Source organism: Orcinus orca, chromosome 18 (assembly GCF_937001465.1).
Source record: "Orcinus orca chromosome 18, mOrcOrc1.1, whole genome shotgun sequence".
NCBI classification, from domain to species: Eukaryota; Metazoa; Chordata; class Mammalia; order Artiodactyla; family Delphinidae; genus Orcinus; species Orcinus orca.
Genome location: NC_064576.1, coordinates 75089255 through 75104099, shown reverse-complemented (window position 1 = coordinate 75104099; position 14845 = coordinate 75089255). Strand labels below are relative to the sequence as shown.

Sequence of the window (14845 nt, the reverse complement as noted above, 5' to 3'; positions counted from 1 at the left end):
GTTGTTTCCATGTCTTGGCTACTGTGAATAGTGTTATGAACACTGGGGCGCATGTATCTTTTTGAATTATAGGTTTGCCTGTGTATATGCCCAGGAGTGGGATAGCTGGATCATACAGTAGCTCTATTTTTAGTTTTCTGAGGAGCCTCCATACTGTTCTCCACAGTGGCTGCACCAATCTACATTCCCACCAGCAGCGTAGGACGGACCCTTTTCTTTGCACGCTGTTATGAGAGGTGGTTAACCAGGGAGAATCTCCGTGGGGTGCACGTGTCACCTGTATGCACCTTCTTTGTAAATGACCTGACCGGTGGTGCTGCCTGGGTATAACTGGATTCTGCAGGGAGATCTGGTTAGTGGGAAGGAGCTCCGCTGTGGCCAGGGCAGCCTGGGTCTCGATGTAGCTCTCCCTGTGATCTGATCACAGGCTCTACGATGAATCCTCAGGCTGGGAAATACAGCAAGCCAAGAAGACTTCTACTGATGTGGAGAGTTTACTGTAACATAGCAGGAAATACCATTGAGTATTATTCCCCTCTCCCTTTGTTTCCCTTCCCTAATTTAGTAGGTAAAAGAGTTTTTTGTTGTTTGATTTTTCATTAAAAATGTCACCCCCCCCCCCAATTCCATGTGATCCTGTACTATCCACTGTGAACTTCTCATACTCAAGGGTTGTGTTTCCTGCCGGGTGAATTAGAGCAGGACAGTTTCAAGCCATAGTACGATTCTCCCAGATTATCGTGCAGATCAACCTTGAACGTTCCTAATACTCAGACACCCATGAACGGTTACTGCTGCCTCTGTCTGTACGTGTCTGTGTAGAGGACGGAGTGCCATGCCTGGGACCCACAGCTGGAGAAGATGCTGTTCTATAGGTAACAGACACATCTGCACAGCTGTTGAATATAGATGTAGCCCACACAAGGCATGGGTCACGGGGGACCCTGAGAAGAGCAGCAACTTTTTGAGCAGGTGGTGAGTCTGTAGCTAGCAATTCTTCATTCCTACGCCTTCTAGATACTGACTGTGGGTCCTATAGCTTAAAACAAAGCCAAAACAGCCTAGATGATGATTTAGGGAATTTTTTCTTTTTGCAAATGTTAGCCAGATATTTTTAAAGTGTATGTTGAGAGCCTTGAAATAGCTTTTGTAATCAAAATATTTAGATGAAAGCTTAAAATGAATTAGATGGTATTTAGAACAGAAGTGACATGTGAAAATGAGCTAATAATATTCTGTGGTCTTGGAATAGGTTTTTTTCCCCCTCAGTGGGCGACAGGGATATTATAAGCTCAAAACTTTAAGCTCCTGATTGGTGAGAGAAGTAATTTTAAAATACTGTTGACTATCACAATCCCCTCTTTTTTTTTTTAACTCTTTAGTTTAAATATGGTGAATTATTGTTAGGTATTGAATTTGCTTTTGCAACAGTGATGTAGCAGCTGCTAAAGTATAAAAATCCAAAGAACATGAGTTGAACTCTGAATTTCTGGGCAACTTCTTTTAATTGGTAAAAATTACAACTGTTAAACTGTAGCCGAGCAGACTCTAAGCTCTGTTTGTCAAGGTACAGTGCTTTCGGCAATTGAATGTTTGGGTCCCTACCGTACAATTAGAACAACAGTGTCAGGAACTTGTACAGCATTGATAGTGATTTATACCAAATCTGTGTGATTAGGATGCTGATACACTGGGTACCATGAAGTATTCCAGGAGCTCTCCTTATCCTGTCTGGTCTCCTGGCCTATCTACTCATTCAGTTTTTCTCCATCCTAACTATAACTTGGAACTCAGATTTTTGTAACCTGATACAAATTGTGATTCTTTCAGATATACTTTATATGAGTATTATTGGCTGACCGAGAAAATTGCTATTGTAAACACCCAACACTAAAATGTCCTGCTTTGCATATATACTTTTCGAACAATTAGACTAGGTTTTGTAAAAATTGAGATAATTGACCTATAACATGTTAGTTTCAGGTGTGCAACATAATGATTTGATATTTGTAGCAAAATGATCACCACAGTGAGTCGTGTTAACATGCGTCACACACAGCTAGAAATTTTTTTCTTGTTGTCTTACTGTGTGTAACAAATGAAACCTACTGCTCTCATAGAGACAGTACAGTGGTGGTTGCTACAGGAGCTGGGGGGAGAGGGGAATAGGGAGTTAGTGTTTAAATGGGGCAGAGTTTCCGTTTTGCAAGAAAAAGAGTTCTGGAGGTTGGCTGCACAGCGCTGTGAATGTGCTTAACACTTCTGTACGCTTAAAACATATTTATCCTAACCAGTTTTACCACAATTAAAAACCACACATGGGATTGTGTGTGCATATCCATCATGATTCAATTTAAAAAGTAGTTTATGGGGTCAATGCCAAAACTGTAATCCAGCCTCCCTCCCCATCGCATTCCCCATCCTCACTCATTAAAAAAATTTTTTTTGCTATTTTACATTTCTCCTTATAAAATACTGTAATTTATTTTCTTTATTGTCTCTCCCACCGACCCCCAGAATGTAAGGGCAGGCACTTCTGCCTGTTTTGTTCATTGCTGTAGCTCTCGTGCCTAGAAGGGTTCCAGGCACATAATAGGTGATCAGCCAGGATCTGTTGAGTAATAGAATATTGTAAGTAAAATAAAGTCACTTGAATGACAAATGCATTTGGGATATCTTATTTTTTTAAATCTTTTATTTTTGAGATTTAACATACAAGGCATACACATCTAGAGTACATAGCTCAATGAATTTTTGTCCATCGATATGCCAACACCCAAATAAGAGTATTTCCATCACTCCGGAGGAAGATCCCTTTCACCCCTTCCCAGACAGTCTGCTCCCTACCAGATGCAAACACTGTTCTGACTTTTATACCTAAAGATGTGTTTGCCTTTGAACTACGTATAAATGGAATCTTACAGGATGTGGTTTTTTTTGGTCTGGCTTCTTTTAGCCGCCGTGGGTCTGTGGGACTCAGCCTTGGGAGTGTCTGTCCTGTGATAGATCACCATATGTTTATCCACCCCTTGATGATGGGACGTGGGGTTATTTCCATTTTTTGCTATTTTGAGTAAAATTCTTTATATTTTTGTGGACATAACTTATCTTGGATAAAATGCGTAGGCGTAGGATTAACTCATGATGGGCTCGATGTATACTTTGAGAAACTGCCACGTGGGTTTTTTTTAACGTGTTTGATATGATTTGTATTCTCACCAGCGATTGTTCCACATTATGGTGAACACGAGTGTCTCATTTTTTTAAGCCCATGTGTGGGCGTTTCATGGTGTCTTTTTGTGGGTTTAATTTGCATTCTACTAGTGAGCGATGATGAGCATCTTTTCATGTGCTTACTGGCCATGGGGTATCCTCTTGTGAAATGCTGTTCAAGTCTTGTGCTCGTTTTGCTTTGACCTTTTATTGTTTTGCCTGAATTCTTTATTTTGGATGCAAGTCTTTTGTCAGATACACGTATTGCAAATATTTTTCTCCAATCTGTGACATGCCTATTTCTTTTCCCAATATCTTTCAATGAATGGAATTTATCAATATTAACGACGTCAAATTTATCAAGCTTTACTTAAAGCCTTTTTTTTTTTTTTTTTTTTTTGCGGTACGCGGTCCTCTCACTGTTGTGGCCTCTCCCGTTGCGGAGCACAGGCTCCGGACGCGCAGGCTCAGCGGCCATGGCTCACGGGCCCAGCCGCTCTGCGGCATGTGGGATCCTCCCGGACCGGGGCACAAACCCGTGTCCCCTGCATCGGCAGGCGGACTCTCAACCACTGCGCCACCAGGGAAGCCCTAAAGCCTGTTTTTTGTGTTTTATTTAAGAAAACTTTGCCTATATTGGAATGATTTTGAAACCAATAATCTAAGTAGCACAATAAAATAAGCTTGAATTAGACATTCTCATTTGAAAGGGAAAAAGTTCAGTTTAGACAACTGTGGAATCGAAACACCTTTCCATTAAGAATAAGGCAAAGACACAAGGCCTCTTTTCTGTGGTCTTTCACCTACACAAATAATTTCTAATCCACTTTTTAACTGAATATATTTGTGTAACATTGTGTAAGTTTAAGGTGTACAGTATGGGACTTTGATACATTATGTATTGTAATATGATTGCCAGTGTAGCGATGTTTATCCCATTACGTATAGTACAATAATATTATCTGTATTCATTATAATGTGTATTAGATCTCCAGGGCTTATTTGCTACTAGTTACAAGTTTGTACCCTTAAACACCATCAATCTTATCCACCCCTTTCCTCTGTTAACCACCATTTAATTTATTTATTTTTACAAGTTTAGCTTTTTTTAGATTCCACTTACAAGTGATATCGTGCATATCGTGCAGTGCTTGTGTTTCTCTGACATCTTGCTTAGCATAATGTGCTCAAGGTCTATCCACGTTGTTGCGAATGGGAGGTTGTCTTCTCATGGCTGAGTAATATTCCCTTTTGTACGGGTACCACGTCTTTTTTATCCATTCATTCACTGATGGGCATTTGGGTTGTTTTCATATCTTAGCTACTGTGAATAATACTGTGATAAACATGGGAGTGCTGATATCTCATCAAAATCCTGTTTTTATTTCCTTTGGATAAATACCCAGAAATGGAATTGCTGGATCATATGGTAGTCCTATTTTTAACGTTTTTGAGGAAACTCCGTACTCCGTAGTGGTTGGCCCAGTTTACATTCTCACCAACAATGTATGTATAAGCGTTCCCTTTTTACCACTTCCTCGCCAGCACTTGTTACTGTTTGTCTTTTTGATGATGGCCATTCTAACAGATGTGAGGTGATAACTCACTGTGGTTTTGATATGCAGTCCCTGATCTGTGATATTGAGCATCTTTTCATGTACCTGTTAGCTGTTTTGATGTCTTTGGAGAAATTTCTGTTTAGTTCTGCCCATTTTAAAATTGGATTGTTTGAGTTTTTTAAATTGAGTTGACTGAGTTCTTTATATATATATATATATATATATATATATATATATATATATACACACACACATACATACACACACAAATGTATATACACATGTATATATGTATATATATAAATATATAATTTTATTTATTTTAAAAATCTTATTTGAGTATATTTGATTTACAGTGTATTAGTTTCAGGTATACAGCAAAGTGATTATATATATACATATATTCATTCTTTTTCAGATTCTTTCCCATATGGGTTATTACGGAATACTGAATAGAGTTTGCTGTGCTATACTCTAGGTCCTTATTGGTTATCTGTCTTATATATAATAGTGTGTGTATGTTAATCCCAAGCTTCTAATTAATCCCTCCCCCACATTTCCCCTTTGGTAACCAGAAGTTTGTTTTCGAAATCTGTGAGTGTTTTGCAAGTAAGTTCATTTATATAATTTAAAAAATTAGATTCCACATATAAGTGATATCATATGATATTTGTCTTTCTCTGTCTGACTCATTTCACTTAGTATGATAATCTCTAGGTCCATCCATGTTGCTGAATATGGCATTACTTCATTCTTTTTTATGGCTGTGTAATATTCTATTGTATATATGCACCACATCTTCTTTATCCATTCCTGTGTTGATGGACATTTAGGTTGCTTCCATGTCCTGGCTCTTGTAAATGGTGCTGCTGTGAATATAAGCGTGCATGTATCTTTTTGAATTATGGTTTTCTCTGGATATATTTTGATATTAACCCTTTATCTGATAAGTGGTTTGGAATTATTTTCTCCCATCCTGTAGGTTGGGTTTTCATTTTATTGTTTCGCTTGCTGTGCAGAAGCTTTTGAGTTTGATATAGTCCAATTTGTTTTTTTTCCTTTTGTGCATTGGAATCCTGCCCCCCAAATATTGCCAAGACCAATGTCAAGCTTCTTCCCTGTGTTTTCTTCTAGGAGTTTTATAGTATGAGGTCTTCTGTTTAAGTCTTTAATCCATTTTGAATGAACTTTTGTGAGTAGTGTGAGATAGGGGTCCAGTTTCATCGCTCCGCACGTGTTACTCTACTTTTCCCAGCATCATTTGTTGAAGAGAATCCTTTTCCCATTGGGTATTCTTGGCTCCCTTGTTGAATATTAGTTGGCTGTCTATGCCATGATTTAATTCTGGACTCTCTATTCTGTTCCATTGGTCAGTATGCCTATTTTTTGTGCCAGTACCATACTGTGTTTATGACTATGGCTTTGTAGTGTAATTTGAAATCCAGAAGTATGATACCTCCTAGATTTTTTTTTTTCTTAGGACTGCTTTGGCTGTTTGGAGTCTTTTGTGGTTTCACACAAATTTCAGGATTGTTTCTTCTATTTCTGTGAAGAAAGCCTTTAGTATTTTGATGGGGATTGTGTTGAATTTGTAGATGGCTATGGGTAGTATGGTCATTTTAACCAATTAATTCTTATACATAAAGAGTTGTCTTTCCATTTGTTTGTGTTGCCTTTGATTTCTTTCAGCAAGGTTTTACAGTTTTTGTTGTACAGATCTTCCACTTCTTGGTTAAGCTTATTACTAAGTATCTTCCTGTTTTTGCTGTTGTGAATGGGACGGTTTTATTCATTTCCTTTTCAGATGCTTCCTCATTAGTATAAAGGAGTGTAATTGATTTCTGTATGTCGATTTTTATATCCTGCCACTTTACTGAAATCATTGATTAATTCCAACAGTTTTTTGACTGATTCTTTGGGATTTTCTGTACATAGGACCATATCCTCAGCAAATAACAATTTTAATTCTTTTTGGTTTGGATGCCTTTTTTTTCTTTGTCTTGCTTAATTGCTCTCTCTAAGGCTTCTAGTACTATATTGAATAAGAGTGGTGAGAGTGGGCATCCTTGCCTTGTTCCTGATCTTAGAGGAAATGCTTTTATATTTCCTTCCATTGAGTATAATGTTAGCTGTGGATTTGCCATATGTGGCCCTTATTATGTTGAGGTGTGTTCCTTCTGTACCAAGTCTGTTAAGGGTTTTTATCATGAAAGGATGTTGTATTTTGTCATATGCTTTATATGCGTCTGATATGATCATGTGACTTACCTTTCATTTTATTGATGTGATGTATGCCATTCATCAATTTGCTTATGTTGAACCATCCTTGCATACCAGGGATAAGTCCCGCTTGGCCATGGTATATCATTCTTTTAACGTGCTTTTGAATTCAGTTTGCTAATATTTTGTTAAGAATTTTTCCATCTATATTCATCAGGAATATTGGTCTGTAGTTCACTTTTCTTGTGGTATTCTTATCTGGTTTTGGTATCAAAGTAATGCTGGCCTCATAGAATGAGTTTGGGAGTGTTTCCCTTCCTCAATATTTTGGAGGAGTTTGAGTAGGATTAATATTAATTATTCTTTAAATGTTTGGTAGGATTCTCCAGTGAGGCCATCTGTCCTGGGGTTTTATGTGTTAGGAGTTTTCTGATTACTGGCTCAATTTCTTTACTAGTTATTGGTCTGTTCAGATTTTCTATTTCTTCCTGATTGAGTGTTGGTAGGTTGTGTTTCTAGAAAGGTATCAGTTTCTTCTAGGTTATGTATTTTGTTGGCATATAATTGTTCATAGCAGTCTCTTATGATTCTACATTTCTGTAGTATCAGTTGTAAGGTCTCCTCTTTCATTTCTAATTTCGTTTGAATCTTCTCTCTTCTTAGTCTAGCTAAAGTTTTGCCAATTTTGCTTCTTTTCAAAGAACAGCTCTTAATTTTGTTGATACTTTCCATTGTTTTTATGGTCTCTTTCATTTATTTTCACTCTGGTACTTATTTCCTTTCTTCTGCAGACTTTGAGCTTAATTTGTTCTTTCTCAAAATCCTTCATCTGTAATATTAGACTGTTTGAGATCTTTCTGATTTCTTAATATATGTGTTTATTTATCTAAACTTCACTCTCAGAACTGCTTTTGTTGCATCCTGCAATATATATGTTGTGTTTTCATTTTCATTTGTCTCAAGCTAATTTCTAATTTCCTTTTTGATTTCTTTTTTGACCCGATGGTTGTTTAGAAGTATGTTTAGTTTCCATATATCTGCAGATCTTTTCTCGTTGATTTCTAGTTTCATTCCATTGTGATCAAATAGTTGGTATAATTTCAGTATTTTAAAATTTGCTAAGATTTGTTTTGTGTCCATCCTGAGGTCTATCCTGGAGAATGCCCCATATGCACTTGAGAAGAATGTACATTCTGCTGCTGTTTGATGGAATGCTCACTATGTCTGTTAAGTTCATTTGCTCTAAAGTGTAGTTCAAGTGCAACATTTCCTTGTTGGTTTTTCTGTCTGGATGATCTATCCATTGCTGTTAGTGGGGTATTGAAGTCCCCTACAATCACTGTATTGCTGTCTTATTTCTCCCTTAAGATCTGTATCGCTTAATGTATTTCAGTGCTTGGGTGTTAGGAGCATATATATTTAAAATTGTCACATCTTCTTAATGTACTGACCCCTTTACCATTACATGACCTTCATTGTCTCTTTTATCCTTTTTGGCTTGAAGTCTATTTTATCTCATACGAGTATGGCTACACCTGCCTTCTGGTTTCTGTTTGCTTGGAATATCATTTTTCATCCCTTCACTTTGAGCCTATTTGTGTCTTTAGAGCTGAAATGGGTCTCCTGTAGGCAGCATATAATTGGTTTTTTTTTTTTTTAATCCATCCAGCCACTCTGTGCCTTTCTTCCCTCCTTTACATTTAGGATGATTATTGATATATTAGGATTTTACTGCCATTTTATCTTTTGTTTTTTGGTTATTTTGTCTTTCCATTGTTTTTTTTTCTTGCGTTTCTGTCTACCTTTTGTAAGTTGGCAGTTTTTCAAGGTGATTTGCTCAATCTCCTCTTTCATGTTTTAAGTCTCTGCTTTAGATTTTTGCTTTGTAGTTGCCATGAGTTTTACATAAAATATCTCATAGATAAAATAGTCCTTTTCCTGCTGATAGCAGTTAATCTTCATTTGCCTATGAAGGTTCCATCCTTTTACTCTTCCCCTTTCATATTTTTGATGAAACAAATTATCTCTTTATGCTGTGACTTCATTACCAAGTTGTAGTCGCTATAGTTATTTTTAGTGCTCTTTTCCTTTAATCTTGATGTTATAATGAAGAGTTTAATATACTATTCTAAAAAGTTAGAGTATTCTAATTCTGATTATTTTTCATCTTAATCAGAATTTTGTGTACTCTCCTATTGTTTCAGCTTGAAGAGCCCCATTCAGCATCTCTTGTATGGCAGGTCTGGTGGTGGTGAACTCCCTCAGCTTTTGTTTGTCTGGGAAAGTCTTTATTTCTCCTTCGTATTGAAGGAGAACTTTGCTGGACAGAGTATCGTTGTCTGACAGTCTTCGTTTTTCAATATTTTGAATATGTCATTCTACTCCCTCCTGGCCTGTAGATGTTCTGCTGAGAAATCTGCTGATAAACAATAGCCTAATAGCGGGGGTATTTGTAGGTTCTTGCCTTTTTTCCCCTGGCTGCCTTTAAAATCCTTTATCATTGACTTTTGACTTTTTTTTTTTTTTTTTTTTTTTGCGGTACGCGGGCTTCTCACTTTTGTGGCCTCTCCCGTTGCGGAGCACAGCCTCCGGACGCGCAGGCTCAGTGGCCATGGCTCACGGGCCCAGCCGCTCCGCGGCACGTGGGATCTTCCCGGACCGGGGCACGAACCCGTGTGCCCTGCATCGGCAGGCGGACTCTCAACCACTGCGCCACCAAGGAAGCCCGACTTTTGACATTTTTAACATGTCTTTTGGAGAAACTTTTTTTGCATTGAGATGATAAGGTATCCTGTTAGCTTTGTGGACTTGCGTATCCAGAACCTTCTCTAGGTTTGGGAAGTTCTTAGCTATTATTTCCTTAAATATACTCTGCTCCTCCTGGAATACCCATTATTCTTATGTTGGCTTTTCTAATGGAGTCTGATAGTTCCTGTAGGTTTCTTCACTTTTTTTAAAAAAAAATCTTAGTTCTCTGTCCCGTTCTACATGAATCATTTATGTTTTTCTGTCATCAAGCTCACATAGTCTCTCTTCTGTCTGATCTCTCTTTCCAATGTATTCAAATCCATTCTTCGTCTCATTTATTGAGTTCTGCTCCAGACTTTGTTGGGTTCTTGTTTAGAATTTCAGTCTCCTTGGTAAAGTACTCCTTCTGTTCGTTAATTTTATTCTTGAGCTCGTTGAACTGCCTGCCGGAGTTTTTCTGTAGCTCATTGGATTTCTTCATAACAGCTATTGTGAATTCTTTATCAGTTATATTGCAGTATTCCATGTCTCTGGGTTTAGTTGCTGGAAAATTGTCATTTTCTTTTTGTTTTACCATATTACCATGATTTTTCATGGTGTCTGATGAAAAGTGCCTGTGCTGACGCATTTGAAGTCATGCGCACCCTCCTTATTTAGTCTATTCTTTGCGTACTTTGGTTCTAACAGTTCAGCAGGTCGCTAGCTAAGAGTCTTTTTGTTTTCCAGGAGGTGGTGTTACGGCACAAGTTTCTGGTTTCTCTTCTCTGAGCTAACTCCCCGCGAAGGTTGGGAGTGGGCACGTTAAAAACAAAAACAGAAAACAAAGGGTGGCGGCCGAGTGGGGTGAGGTGTGTACCTGGCACCTGGGTGTGCCCACACCCAGTAAGGGGGTCCTTGAGTGGCGGGGGGATCCCAGAGGTCTGGGGGTGGTGCTCTTGCCTCCTGAGACAAACAGGAGATGCTTCCCTCCAGTCTTCTTTGTCCAGCCACCTCCCTGTCCTTTCCCTCCCCTGGTCCCTTGGTCTCTCCTGAGAGAGCAGCTGGTTCTGGCAGGTCCCCATTCACCGCCTTCACCTTGCAACATCTCTGTCAGAAAACTTGCGCTCCTTTGCTGCCAGATGGACGACTATCTCCTCTGCCACTGCTGGCCCCGTGGCCAGTTCCCTCGCTCTGCAGTCTCCTCCAAGGTGCAGTCCGCCCACTTGCAGGTGCACAGATGGGTGCATCTTGGTGTCCTGGTCTGCTGTGCAGAAGTGCTTTTTTCCCCCAGTTATGGGTGTCTGATTAGTTGTAAATCAAAGGGGAGAGAAAAAAGAAACGACTCACACCACCATGATGCTTCACGAATTTTTTTTAAACTTTGTTTTTGCTTAATGTTAAAAGAAGATATGTTCTTTTTGCTACAGAAAGGGGGTAATAATTTGAGAGCAGATAGATGTTCGACTTGGACTTGGAACCTTTGTCCTGTCTCTCATTATACTGTTGGGCAGATCTTCTCCGGTTTGCCCCTCACCTTTCCTTTGTGAACCTTCAACTGTAAGCTTTTTTTCCCCTCTTTTTTAAAAAATTGAAGTATAATTGACCTACAACATTGTTAGTTTCAGGTGCACAACATAGCGTGTCGATTTTTGTATACATTTCAAAATGCTCACTGTGATAAATCTAGTTACCGTCTGTCACTGCACAGAGTTATTATAATATTGACCATATTCTCCACGCTGTACATTTCACCCCTGTGGTCACTTACTTTGTAACTATAAGTTTGTACCTTTTAATGTCCCTCACCTATTTCCCTCCTCCCTCTACCCACCTCCCCTTTGGCAGACATGTTTGTTCTCTGTATCTGTTTCTGTTTTATGTTTGCTCATTTGCTTTTTTAGGTCCCACATATAAATGAAATCATCCATATCTGTCTTTCTCTGCCTGACTTATTTCACTTAACATAATACCTTCTAGGTCCATCCATGTTGGCACAAATGGTGAGATTTCATTCTTTTTTATGGCTGAGTAATGTTCCATCGTGTATATATGCCACATCATTATCTGTTCATCTGTTGGTGGGCACTTAGGTTGTTTCCATATCTTGGCAGTTGTAAATAATGCTGCAGTGAACATGGGGGTGCGTGTATCTCTTCAAGTTAGTGTTTTTTGTTTTCTTTGGTGGGGGGAAAAAAGTGGAATTGTTAGATCATATGGTAGCTGTATTTCCAATTTATTTTTAAGGAATCTCTGTACTGTTCTCCACAGTAGCTGCGTCAATTCACATTCTCATCAACAGTGTACGAGGGTTCCCTTTTCTCTGCATCCTCCCTAACACTTGGTACCTGTTGTCTTTTTGGTGACAGCCATTCTGACAGGTGTGATGTTATAAACTTTTATTATATCATTTTCCTAATGGGACAACCCAACAGCTAAAAGAAGTAGCAGTGTGGTCTTACATGTCAGAGTACATCATGATAGTTGAAAGTAGCCCCCATTGTGCAACTTAATTAGGTGGTAAAATTTGAGGTTACTGTACATGTTCTATTAACGTTGCTTCCAAGCTTTCTCTAGTGGTGGAGTTCGTTCTTTAATGCAGTCTTGTGGGGAAGCCACCTTGCAGTTGCACCAATGCCTTTGTGGAGGCTGTATTTCTCCTTTTAGTCTATTGTCAAACGAATTACCTGCTATGGTGAAAATTTGAAGGTATGGCTAGGGGAAGCTTTTATTTTTTTAGGCTACTTTAATTTTTTTTTAAACTTTATTTTTTTTAAGTTTTTTTTTATGTGGACCATTTTTAAGGTCTTTACTGAATTTGTTACAATATTGCCTCTGTTCTATGTTTTGTTTTTTTGGCCATGAGGCATGTGGGATCTTAGCTCCCCGACCAGGGATTGAACCTGCACCCCCTGCATTGGAAGGCGAAGCCTTAACCACTGGACCACCAGAGAAGTCCCTAGGCCATTTTAATTTTACTTTTGTTATGCTCAGGTATATAAAAAGACTTAGTTCTCAGAAAAAATGCCTGTTTAAAAATTTGTTTTTGTTTCTTCTTAGGCATTTTAAAAAATTCTGTACTCAAATTGTCAGATAAACTATAGCAAAGACTAAGATTTGTAATATGTATATTTTCTATTTCTTTAGTTTCTTTTCTCTCTTCCCTCTTCATTTCTCTCCTTTCCTTTGTGTTTAATTTGCTCTTTTTCTAGTTTCTGAATATAAAAGCTTAGCTCATTTATTTTAGACTGATCTTCTTTTGAAAGGACAGCTTTTAAAGCTTATTTTCTCTCTAAGCCATAGTGCAGCACATAGCCAGTGCCAGTCTGGATTTTCTCAGTGAACATACTCTCCTGAGACGATCTCATCCACCCTTTTCATGCTGATGGTTCCTTAATCTCCAGCCAGACCTGGCTTCAGCCTCTGTGTACAAATGCCCAAATGTATACTGAGCGTTTCCCCTTGAAGCGTTCACAGCAACCGCAAACTTGAAATGTCTTAAACCCAGCAAAACCCCTCTCATCTCATTCATCCTTTCCTCCCTCTGCATTCCCTTCAACCACTGACAACCAAACACCATCCTTTCCCTTGCAGTTCATGGTGTCGCACCCACTGTTCACGTCCCGAGCTGCGGTGTCATTCCTGCCCTTGCTTTCCCCTCCCTCTCTGAGAACCGCCCTGTTGATTTACAGGGACTTAGTGTTTTTCCGGATCTGTGAAGGGCAGGGACTGTCTCGTTCACCTCTGCCTTAAGTGCCGTTCTGGGTACAAAGTGGCCGCTGGTTTTATCGACTGAATTGATGTATGCTGACTTCAGTATTGATTTAAAAAAATAATTTTTAGCTGAAATGTACGTCTTCACGTACTGGTATAAACTCTTACTGTGCTTATTCAGTAGAGACCATATAAGAGAGAGAATGTAAATTCTAAAGAGGTCGCAGGAAAGGTTCTAGGGGAGGACTCCTCGGTCTCATGTAATGAGTGAGATTCACGTAGAGAATGGCAGGGTGTGGGGAGAAGCTTTTGGGCAGAGTTGAAGCAAAAGCATAAGGATGCCTGGTGGGTTACTGGGAGATGGAGTGAACTTGATGGGACAAGGTTGTGGATGTGGGCAGCCTGGGGATGGGAACCCAGTGATGACCGTTCGGTTACGGTTAGGGTTAGGGTTAGCTGGCGGTGACAAGGAGCCTGGATTCTGACCTTCCGCCCACTGCAGCCATTATTGTGAACTTGCACAAGTCAACCAACTTGTAAGATCCCTGCGTATGGAGTGAAGTTAATACCAACCTCCCGGAATTACTGTAAACAAAAGAGAATGTGAATATAGAGCACACTACGTGCTCCAGTGTCCGGATGGTATTCCTGGTACTCGGGTTTCCCTTGCCTTCTCCTCGCAGCACGGCCTCCTCTGTCCCTTCCCTCCCTTGTCCGCGTGTCCCCGCCAGCCATCCTCCCCTCATGACCACGACCCACTCACGGAAGGACAAGCTTTGCCTTTTCTGAAGGCACTCTTCATGACTCCTGTGGTGCTTGTAACACAACACAGTGTGTTTTCGTGTATCTCGCTTACGTTTTACCTACACAGCCCTGACATGAATGAGGGCAGGATCTGGTTTGACTATTTTAATGTGTCTTCTTCTCAGACTGCTGCCTTGCCTCCCCCCTGCTCCAAACTCGAGCGTTACTTTATCTTTATTCAGTTTGAAATACTTCCTAATTTTCCTTTTACTGTCTTCTTTTACCCTACAGTTTAGAAGTGTGTTTAATTTTCAAATATTTCAAAAATTTCCAAAGAGCTTTTCATTATTGATTTTTAATTGTGGTCAGAGCACACGTTTTACATAATTTCAGTCCTTTTAAATGAGTTGAGACTAGTAGAGTACAACTGTGGTTTCTCTTGTTGAATGGCCCACTGTGTGTTCTTTTGTTGGGTGGAGAGTTCTTGAAGAGCCAGCTGTGTCACGTTGCCTTATAATGATGTTCGAATTGCTACATACTTTCTTTTTTGCGGTACGCGGGCCTCTCACTGCTGTGGCCTCTCCTGCTGCGGAGCACAGGCTCCGGACGCGCAGGCCCAGCGGCCACGGCCCACGGGCCCAGCCGCTCCGCGGCATGTGGGATCTTCCCGG

General features: G+C 39.5%; 1 protein-coding gene and 1 long non-coding RNA gene across 4 annotated transcripts in view; one reads left to right on the top strand and one right to left on the bottom strand.

Annotated features, from left to right (window-relative positions):
• The window catches only part of LOC125961885 (uncharacterized), a 61141-nt gene extending 51109 nt beyond the window's left edge, over positions 1–10032 (bottom strand). The window contains exon 1 of the long non-coding RNA XR_007472981.1: positions 9664–10032. This is a non-coding gene — a long non-coding RNA (uncharacterized LOC125961885). The remainder of the gene's footprint in view (positions 1–9663) is intronic.
• ATP8A2 (ATPase phospholipid transporting 8A2) overlaps positions 1–14845 on the top strand; it is a 531116-nt gene that overhangs the window by 58138 nt on the left and 458133 nt on the right. The gene's annotated exons all lie outside the window — the stretch shown is intronic.